The following is an 11,799-nucleotide window of genomic DNA, read 5'->3' on the forward strand; positions in this document are numbered from 1 at the left end:
TGCTCGCCATTCACTTCAGTTATTCAGTACATGGCCATGTCACAGAGCATGGAGGTGGTACATATCTTGGATACAAAACCATGAGCCTATTATGGAGAGTGGCCAGATTTCAAGAAGAAAACAGGAATTAGGAAGATCATAGGTGTTGCCCATCATTATGGCAAGCCGCATTCCATTTATAAATTGGGCAGCATGAATGCTGGTAAGCTTTCTAAAAGACAGGACACATCCATTGATGCTTTCTCTTTTCTAATAACTACAGTCACGGACACAGTGGGATACAGCAACACAGAAACACTCGCATTGTCAAATGACTTACTAGAAACAATTCACCCCAAACCAAACAAACCTCATTTCCTACCTCTTCTCAGAACATGAGCCAATACCACAAACCCACACCCACACCCACAAAGGCACCTCTTTCCTCCAAGTAGGTTGTGACTATTTGGAGTGTCCTCTGACTGTGGGCCATTCTAGGTTCCCCTGAAATGGCCTGTCCTGTCTCAGATTTTGTGTCCTTTGCCAACTCTCTGAAGTTGTCAGGAGCCAGCGGTGAGCTACTACCTGTTTTCTCAGGAAAGGCCCCTCTTCAGAGTTTTCCTGCCATTTGGCCATCCTAACATCAGTAGGTACCAAGAAAGACTGACTCTGTCCTTGGGAAATTCAAAAAGTATAACCACTGAGACTGGGACTGGGACTGTCAATGTTTGACTGGCTTCCTGGATTGCAAGTTCACAGAGTTCCATCACCAAGGAAGTGAGGTGAGGTCACTTCCATCAGGAACTGAATGAGTTCACTGCCTTGGCAACCAATCTGTCCTAAGAGTTGCTTTCAAGCTTCCCATGAGATGGAGGCTGCCCCTGCTTCCTGTGACACTTTCACAAGTTAGAATGGTATATCACCCATAGGAACCCAGGAGCAGCTCTCCACACAGGTCTCATTTGGTCCATCTTCTCTACATTTAGAATGGAGAGGCTGATTCAGACAGAACCCTTCACCCTGACCAGGTTGTTTTCCATGGAAGATGACTTTTGCATTCTCAGGTCCTTCAGAGTTGCCTACATCTTCTCCAGAGATTATATCTGCATGGACCCTTGAGGTTATCAGCAGGTGGAAGATTCCCTATATTCCTGTATTGTAAGACCAACTCTGTCCCTGCTCTTCTGTAAAGTTAGATTGAGGGAACCATGTATGGTTAGGGTTAATAACATGTTTGATTTGGGTTAGGAATCATTATGCTGAATAAATAATGGTATTGGAAACCTGCAATATGTATAAAAATATATAGGTCAAATATATGTATAAAAACAGAAATCAAAGTAACATTTGAATCCCAGAAGGGCACTGGGCCCTTGATTGGGATACTTAGCTTTGAATAAATTGATATACAATGGCATAAGACCTTGTACTTTGGATCATAGAATGTAGAAGAGAACATCCAGTCAAAAAGGATAGTCGGTAGTGAAAGGTTAATAAAATAGGTACTTGTCACTTCCTGTTTTTCTGTATGCTTAACAAAACACTTTTGAAATCTTGAGAACTGTTTGCTAATCTTGATCCCAGAATGTGCTGTCCCCAACTGCCAAAGTGTAGAATGTACTCCCTCACCCGGTTGCACGCAAACCGACCACTCGCCCTCACCCATCAGTAAACTTCCCTCCCTGCCCTCTTCAAGGAAAATATATAAATTCTGCTTAAACTGTTCTCAGGGCTCTCTGCTCTATTCAAGTGAGCTCTGAGCCCCAGCATGCTGGACCCAGAATAAACCCTTTGCTGTTGGATAAGACAGTCTGTTAGTGGTCTCTTCGTTCCATGCTCGCCAGACCTTTACATATGGAGATTCCACCGAGTTTTGGCAGTGGCGGACAAAAGACCCTAACGGGTTCCTCTCGGGTTAAGTAAGGCGCCTATTTCTTGTTTCAGTGTTAAGGTTAGGGTTTTGCAAAATGGCTGTCGATGAAGAGCCTGAGTTCTCTCCGATGGTGGCTGACAGACGTGTAACAGAGCCACAGGCCACGTCCCTGGGGGACTTCCCAAAGACTCGGGAAATCCAGGAACAATAGTCTCCTCGACTCAGTAATATTTTGTATCGGATTCGGAATTGCCAGCCCATTGGGTTTTGCTGGCTACTCAGTCCTGGTCTCAGTTTTGGATGTCTATTGAATGTCTTTATTGTCTTGTCTTGTCTGTGTCGTGTGTCTTGCATTCACTCTTTGTGTATCTTTCATTATGGGACACAGCACTTCAATGCCCTGTCCCTGACCCTGATCACTGGACCAAAGTCCGCTTAAGGGCTCAGAATCTTTCTTTTTTAGTAAAACGCTGGACCTTTCAGAATCTCTGTGCCTCAGAATGGCCCACCTTTGAATTTGGATGGCCCCTAGAAGGATCTTTCTACTTCCCACTAATTTAAGAAGTCAGAGATATTGTCTTTCACCCAGGCACACATTTCCATCTGGATCAACAGCCATATATCTTAACTTTGCAGGACCTCTGCAAATCTCCTCCTCAATGGGTGAAGCCTTTCTTTGTCCCTTCCCCTGCTCCTACTCCTTCCCCCATGATCTCTCAAACCCTCTTCTCCTCCTCCTCCTCCACCCTTTGTAATCCCTGAGTCACAAGATTTGACTCTACTGGACTCTCTTCCCCCTTATTATACCCTGCCCTCGTCCCCCAACCACCAACACCCTCTAAGTGATTCCCATGCAGCTGACTCAGCCTCTCTAGCACTGGAGGAATCTAAGCTGGCCCAGCGCCCTCCAGATAACTCCCCCGCAGCACTCACAGCCCCTCCTCCGCAGAAGGAAGCTAGCCCAGCTAAGGGAACTTGATGGTGGCGAATGATTGAAAACCCTGGAACTCCTGTGATGCTCCCCCTATGTCCCTACGGACCATTGATTGACGAAGGCGATGGGGGGAAAATGCAAGCCTACAAATATTTGCCTTTCTCCTCTTCCAACCTATATAACTGGAAAAATAACAATCCCCCTTTTTCCGAGTACCCCACCGGGCTCACAGGTGTGGTTGAGTCATTGATGTTTTCACACCTGCCTACTTGGGATGACTGTCAACAATTCCTAGGGAGTCTCTTCACGACAGAGGAACAAAAGAGAATCTTCCTGGAAGCTATAAAACAATGTCCTTCGACCAGATTGGAGACGGACACATCTTCCCAACTTAATCAAAGCTGGTTTTCCCTTGAAACAACCCAACTAGGACACCAACACCATTGAAGTTAGAAAGCATGTGTCCACTTATCGCCAGGTTCTAATAGTGGGCATCCGAGTGGCCACTAGGCGACCAACTAATTTGGCCAAGGTAATAGAGATTATTCAAAGGCCTGATGAATCTCCCTCTATGTTTCTAGAGAGAATTATGGAGGCATGCAGGAGATATACTCCTTTCGATCCTCAGGCAGAGGATCAAAAGGCATCTGTCATGATGGCCTTTATTGGGCAAGCTGCCCTGGATATTAAAAGAAAGTTACAATGCTTAGATGGATTACAAGATATGACTTTGAGAGATTTAGTCAGAGAAGCCAAGAAAATATACCTTAAGAGAGAAACTGAGGAAGAGAAGAAAGCAAAGTGAGAATAAAAGAATCAAAAGACAGACTAAGGCGTTGACTAAGGTCCTGGTCACAACAAAAAAAGGGCCAGAAATTAAGAAACAGGGAGACAGGAAGGGATACATGGTCCCATGCCAGAAGCCACCCCTGGCCTCAGATCAATGTACCTACTGTAAAAAAAAAAGGACACTGGGCCAAAGAGTGCCCTAGAAAGGGACAGCCATGCCAGTCAGCCATTCTGACTCTGGAGGATGACTATGAAAGTCGGGGCTCAGATCCCCTCCCCGAGTTCAGGGTAACTTTTGAAGTGGAGGGGACCCCAGTAATCTTTGAAGTGGATAAAGGGGCAATATACTCACCCCTAATGTCACATTGGGCCCTCTATCAAATAAAAGGTCTCTAGTTCAAGGGGCTAATGACAGTAAATATCGGGCTTGGACAACTAAGAGGATCATGGACCTGGGGAAAGGAAAAATCCATCACTCTTTCCTAGTAATCCCAGAATTCCTAGCCCCATTGATGGGCAGAGATCTGCTCACCAAGTTCTGGGCCAAAATAACTTTTAACCCTGAAGGCCCCCAAGTGGAATTTCTAAATCCTTCAGTAAAAACTCCTATAGTCACAGCTATAAATATGTCAGTAGAAAATGCACATCAACTCACTCACCTTGGTTCAAAGAAACTGCAGGTATTTCTGAAGTATCAAGAACAGAGTTTTCCACTAACTGACTCACAGCAAAAAGAAATAACTGAATGGGTAAAAAAAGCCTGTCGAGTCCATCAATTGGTAAATTCTTACCCTTCCAAGCTTCCTGCAGGAAAGCACCTACGAGGAACCAGAGCAGGACAATTCTGGGAAGTTGACTTTACTGAAAGTAAGCCAGCAAGGTATGGACATAAATATCTTCTAGTCTTTGTAGATACATTTTTAGGATGGATTGAAGTCTTCCCCAATAAAAGAAAAAAAAAAAGAAACAGTGCAAATGGTGGTCAAGCAGATCCTGAAAGACATTTTTCAAAGATACGGCCTGCCAAAGGTAATACGGTCTGATAATGCACCAGCGTTCGTGGCCCAAGTAAGTCAGGGGTTAGCCAGGAACCTGGGGATTCATTGGAAGTTTAATTGTGCTTACAGACCCTAGAGTTCAGGACAGGTAGAAAGAATGAATAGAACCATTAAAGAGACCTCAACGAAATTAAGCTTAGAGACCAGCATAAATGATTGGACTATGCTCATGCCTTATACAATGTTTCCTGCAAGAAATACGCCCTCTGTTTCTCTGAGAAACCACACCCCCTGTGAATATCTAGGGTGCCTCTCCTCCAGTAATGGACCAAAGCCCAACTCTAAGACCTAACGATCCCTTTAACACCCCCTTGCTTGACAGACTTAAAGCTCTTGAAAGATCTCAGTGATACCTGTGGAAACAGCTGGCCACTGCCTACCAAACTGGGGACGATTGGACTCCACATTGATATCAAGTAAGAGACTTCATCTACGTAAGATGATATCAGGTGTCATCCCTGGAACCCCACTGGAAAGGACCATACCAGGTGCTACTTATAACATCTACAGTGGTAAAGGTAGATGGAATCACTTCCTGGATCCATGCCTCTCATCTCAAGCCTGCACCATGTTTACACTCTGGCTGGAAACTGGAAAAGACTGGCAACACTTTCAAATTGCATATTCACCGTGTGGATAAGCCTATAGACTCTCCTCTTGGCCACAAGTAGTCCTAACCCTCATCAGCCCTTTCAGCAGCGATGGCTGATCACAAATTCTACTGGAAAAGAAGTATAATCTATCTCGCATACAGCCCACTTATGGACCTGGTGACCATCTCTCCACCCAGACATTTGTCAGCTGGCTATAGGTCTTTCCTAATGGGATATCCCTGATGAAGAGGATGCCACTAAAATTCCATTAAATCCCTTCCTTACCATAGATAATGGAAACAAATATTATGGATGTAGGGACACACGAGCCAGATGCAGGTTGGCTAGCCTAGATTACTGTGTTTACCCGGCCGACTGTCAAAGCCATAAACAGCCATGGCTGTGTGGGGGGAAAGCCGACTTCTTCTGTAAGTCATGGGGATGTGAGCATACAGGGGCTACCTGATGGAACCCAAACTCCGCATTAAATTCAGTACACAGCATTGGCCATATTACGAATTAGATAACAAAAACTGATGGCCACCAGAGGGGACTCTAGATCCTCAAATCCTGCGTGACCTTTTTTACATCTGCTAGTGCTCAAAAGGGTGAAAGGAGATTCCACTATGTGGAGGCCTTTTCCCTTCTTCGCTCACATTCTGAACTATGCTTATCCAATAGATCCTCACCTTCAGCCTTCTGCTCCAGAGTCTCTGCTGTCACTCCCACCTCAGCAACCTGATTTCTCCACTACAATTATTAGATCAAAAACCCAAACCTCTGCTGGTTCTCAGACCATTGCCCCCTCGCTGAGGTAGCAGGTACTGAGGTACCCCTCCACCCACTCACTCCTCTCTTCTGCTGACAGTGCCCGCACCGGGTCCCACCAGCTCCTCTTACCAACTAACCCAAAGCTCAAACCAGCTGAGGAGAGCCCTCAGACCCCTATCCAAGATGTAATGAAAATGGCCTTTAAAGTTGCTTTGTCATCACTGAAAACAGTTTACTAAGAATTTAAAGTCCCTCACATGCGTTTTGGGACACTCACTACCATCTTCCCCTCTGCTCTACCTGTTCTACTGCTCAAATGTTTGTTGCTAGGAAAATTCCAAACCACTTTCCCATTATTTTTTTACATCTCTCTTTTCTCATTCTCAGATCCTCAGAGCTGCTCTCAGCCCCACCTTCTCCGAATTTCCCCTCTGTATCAGGCCCACAGAAAAGTCTTTAACTGACCTTCTCCAGAAGTCTTCACCATGGCTGACTTTAGGACTTTCAGCAAAAGAGTCCCTATTAAAAAGTTCAATGTAGTTAAACTTCCTATTTTCATGTTGCCCTGTTCTACTTAGCCTCTGGATAAAAAAATCAGCTCTCCTAATCCAGACACCCCCTTACTAGTTTTTCATAAAATATGTGAACAAGGCCTCTGGCCTTGACGTGGGGCTTCACAGAGATGGCTACATTTCTAAGTTAACGAAGTTAGCAACTGGGCTCCGTGGTAACAGCTGGCAATGGGAAAATAAGAAAGGGAAGTAAAAGCTCTTTCCCTCCCAGGTGTCCTTGAAAAGTTAACTTGCCCAAAACCGAGGAAAAAACAGAAACAAAAACTGCTTTTTTCAACTTCTGCAGACTGTGAACTTCTGAGCCCCTTCCCTTACATGTTGGATACAAAATTCTGAAACTACCTAAACTTGGGTTTCAGAGGATTACTTGATTACAACAGAATCAATGCCCTCTGAATCTGGTTGCAACCAAATAGGACTGTTTTCCTGTCTTCAGTGCTATCTTAGGTGTGTTGCCTTGTCCGTCCCTACTACAGCATGATTCTATATACTTAAACATTGTTAATGTTTTCATGAAATGGTCAACAGATGTGATTAATTGTGTAATTGTGCAGATGTTTCCCAGAGTGCTCTATCACGACGCAGGTTCATTTGAAGATCAAATAGGGGGGCATTCAACCCGGTTCCACTGAAAATATATATCCCTCAATTTAGCCATCCTATTAGGAATAGAAATTGCTGCACTGGTGGCCACGGGAACCACTGCCTTTGTCCATGGGACTCAACAAATGACCCAACAAATGATAGCAATAGATCAAAACTAAGATATTAGAAACCTCCATCAGAGCTTTGCATGAGTCTTTTACCTCTCTCTCTGAAGTTGTTTTTCTGACCACTCGAGGGTTGGACCTCCTCGTCATGAGAGAAGGGGCCTTTGTGCTGCATTGAGAGAAGAAAGTTGTTTGTATGCCGAGCATACTGGACTTGTAATAAAATCTAAGAGTAAATTAAAAAGATGCCTTGAAAAGCATCAACGAGACAGAGAGGCCCAAAAAAGGTGGTTTGAGTCTTGGTTCACACAGTCTTCCTGGTTAACTACGTTTTTATCAACCCTGGCCGGTCTAATAATAATCCTCATATTATTGCTAACTATTAAACCCTGTTTTCTCAACCGTGTAATTTCTTTTCTCCAGGCTCAAATTGGACGAGTTAAACTTATGGTAATACCCTAGTAGTATACATAGAATGTGACACCCCCCAATGATCATTTTTATGATTTAAAGTAGCCAGAAGAAGAAGTGGGGAATAAAAGGTTAATAAAATAGGTACTTGTCACTTCCTGTTTTTCTGTATGCTTAACAAAACACTGTTGAAGTCTTGAGAAATGCTTGCAAATCTTGTTCCCAGTATGTGCTGTCCCCAACTGCCCAACTGAAGAATCTGCTCCCTCACCCAGTTGCACGCAAATCACCCACTCGCCCTGATCCATCAATAAACTTCCCTCCCTGCCCTCTCCAGGTAAAGTATATAAGCTCTGCTTAAGCTGTTCTCAGGGCTATCTGCTCTATTCAAGTGAGCTCTGAGCACCAGCATGCTGGACACTCAATAAACCCTTTGCTGTTGCATGAGATAGTCTGTTGGTGGTTTCCTCCTGCGAAGCTCACTGGACATTTATTATAATGATTGAATGTAGAAGAGAACATCCAGTCAAAAAGGGATAGTTGATAGAAATAGGAAGATAGTACGTTTAGGAAGAAGTGTGAGTATAAGATTTGGAACAAAAGTTCTTTAACAATAGGGTTTCGGTTACAGAGTGATTGTTAAAGTCAGCACATATGAAGAGTCAGTCACTATGATGAGCTGGGAAAAAATGTAGAAAAGCAGATATCAATAGAGACATTACCAAATCATGCAAAGTATAAAGTGAGTGATAGGATTAGACATTTTCAACAGGGTTGAGTTTGAATACATAATCTTAGGAAGAAAAAAATATGTAGTCACCAATAGGATTGACATTGAGAGCTTTAGGCAACCTGGACATAGATGTTTTTAGTAATCCATGTTCACTTTCCATTTAGTCCTTCGTCCAATCATAACCGTGACCATTATATTATTTGTCCAGAATATTACTGTGATAAAATGTATATGTAGATCAGGTGACATGAGTATTTCTTCCACCATTTCTGGAGGAAATATATTGAAGACGTAAAATTAGTATTGGGGTTATAATGAGGTGCACCCTGTGTCTATGAATATAGAGATAAAGCATGAATAGACAATACTGTGAATAAATAATATAACTTGTTCCAACTTTAAATAATGGATTGAACTGATATCTGAAAAATTACAGGAAATCTTATATTGATATACAATCATTCATTCCCACCAATTATACATCTAATGGTAATAGTAGTGTTTTGGTTTATCATGAACAGTGTGTGAGTTTTGCTTCAAAAGTGATTATGGAAATCGAAAATAATATGTTTGGAAAGAAGTCTCATGAAAAGACCAGTCAGGAAACCTGGAGGAATGCATATGTTGTAAAGCAGGAAGTGATTAAAATTGAATCAAATGCCTATAAATTTGCTAATTTGTGGATGAAATATATATCCTATCATGTGCATAAACTCATGAAATAGTAATGTACCAGTGTTGAATAAAAATAGAACGTCAAAATACACATCATGTCCCATAGGAATCTACTGGCATTGATTTTAACCTGGGTCAGTTACTGTAGAAATATTAGGATCCTCGTGTATTATTCACCAAATTTAGTTATCTTTTTTTTTAATTTTTATATATGGTTGTTCAAAACATTACATAGTTCTTGATAAATAATATTTCACACTTTGATTTATGTGGGTTATGAACTCCCATTTTTGCCACGTATACAGATTGCAGAATCACATCAGTTACACATCCATTGATTCATATATTGCCATACTAGTGTCTGTTGTATTCTGCTGCCTTTCCTATCCTCTACTATCGCTCCTCCCCTCCCCTCTCCTCCCCTCCTCTCTCTCTACCCCCTCTACAGTAATAAATCTCTCCCCCTTGCATTATTTTTCCATTTCCCCTCACTTCCTCTTGTATGTAATTTTGTATTACCCTGAGGTTCTCCTTCCATTTCCATGCAGTTTCCCTTCTCTCTCCCTTTCCCTTCCACCTCTCATCCCTGTTTAATGTTAATCTTCTTCTCATGCTCCTTGTCCCTACTCTGTTCTTAGTTACTCTCCTTATATAAAAGAAGACATTTGGCATTTGTTTTTAGGGTAGCTAGCTTCACTTAGCATAATCTGTTCTAATGCCATCCATTTCCCTGCATATTCTATGATTTTGTCATTTTTTAATGCACAGTAATACTCCATTGTGTATAAATGCCACATTTTTTTATTCATTCTTCTATTGAAGGGCATCTAGGTTGGTTCCACAGTCTTGCTATTGTGAATTGTGCTGCTATGAACATCGATGTAGCAGTGTCCCTGTAGCATGCTCTTTTTAGGTCTTTAGGTTGTAGACCGAGAAGGGGAATAACTGGGTCAAATGGTGGTTCTGTTCCCAGCTTTCCAAGAAATCTCCATACTGCTTTCCCATTTGGCTGCACCAATTTGCAGTCCCACCAGCAATGTACAAGTGTACCTGTTTCCCCAGATCCTCACCAGCACTTGTTGTTGTTTGACTTCATAATGGCTGCCAATCTTACTGGAGTGAGATGGTATCTTAGTGTGGTTTTGATTCACATTTCTCTGACTGCTGGAGATGGTGAGCATTTTTTCATGTACTTGTTGATTGATTGTATGTCCTCCTCTGAGAAGTGTCTGTTCAGGTTCTTGGCCCATTTGTTGATTGGGTTATTTGTTATCTTATTGACTAATTTTTTGAGTTCTTTGTATACTCTGGATATTAGTGCTCTATCTGAAGTGTGAGGAGGAAAGATTTTTTCCCAGGATGTAGGCTCCCTATTTACCTCTCTTACTGTTTCTTTTGCTGAGAAAAAACTTTTTAGTTTGAGTAAGTCCCATGTGTTGATTCTAGTTATTAACGCTTGTGCTATGGGTGTCCTATTGAGGAATTTGGAGGCGACCCCACAGTATGTAGGTCGTAGCCAACTTTGTCTTCTATCAGACACCATGTCTCGATTTGATATCAAGCTCCTTGTTCCATTTTGAGTTAACTTTTGTGCATGGCGAGAGAAAGGGATTCAGTTTCTTTTTGTTACATATGGATTTCCAGTTTTCCCAGCACCATTTGTGGAAGATGCTATCATTCATCCATTGCATGCTTTTAGCTTCTTTATCAAATATAATATAGTTGGATTTTTTTGGATTGGTTTCTGTGTCCTTTATTCTGTACCATTGGTCCATCCACCTGTTTTGGTACCAGTACCATGCTATTTTTGTTACTATTGTTCTGCAGTATAGTTTGAAGTCTGGTATCACTATACCGCCTGATTCACACTTCCTGCTTAGTGTTGTTTTTGCTATTCTGGGTCTTTTATTTTTCCATATGAATTTCATGATTGCTTTCTCTATTTCTACAAGAAATGCCGTTGGGATTTTGATTGGCATTGCATTAAACATATAGAGAACTTTTGGTAATATCGCCATTTTGATGCTGTTAGTTCTGTCTATTTATGAACAGGGTACATTTTTACATCTTCTAAGACCTTCCTCTATTTTTCTCTTTAGGGTTCTGTAGTTTTCCTTGTATAAAACTTGCACCTCTTTTGTTAGGTTGATTCCCAATTATTTTTTTTTTTTTAGTATATTGTGAATGGAGTGGTTGTCCTCATTTCCGTTTCAGAGAATTTGTCACTGATATTCAGGAATGTCTTTGAATTATGAGTGTTGATTTTATATCCTGCCACTTTGCTGAATTCATTTATTAGCTCTATTAGTTTCTTTGTAGACCCTTTTGGGTCTGCTAGGAATAGAATCATGTCATCTGCAATAGTGATAATTTAAGTTCTTCTTTTCCTATTTATATGCCTTTAATTTCTTTCGTCTGTCTAATTGCTCTTGCCAGTGTTTCGAGAACTATGTTGAACAGAAGTGGTGAAAGAGGGCATCCTTGTCTTGTTCCAGATTTTAGGGGGAATGCCTTCAATTTTTCTCCATTCAGAATGATGCTAGCCTGAGACTTAGCATAGATTGCTATTACAATATTGAGGTATGTTCCTGTTATCCCTAGTTTTTCTAGAGTTTTGAACATAAAGGGATGCTGTACTTTGTCGAATGCTTTTTCTGTAACTATCGAGATGATCATATGGTTCTTATTTTTAAGTCTATTG

The sequence above is a fragment of the Callospermophilus lateralis genome, unplaced genomic scaffold (genome assembly GCF_048772815.1).
Source record: "Callospermophilus lateralis isolate mCalLat2 unplaced genomic scaffold, mCalLat2.hap1 Scaffold_136, whole genome shotgun sequence".
NCBI classification, from domain to species: domain Eukaryota; kingdom Metazoa; phylum Chordata; class Mammalia; order Rodentia; family Sciuridae; genus Callospermophilus; species Callospermophilus lateralis.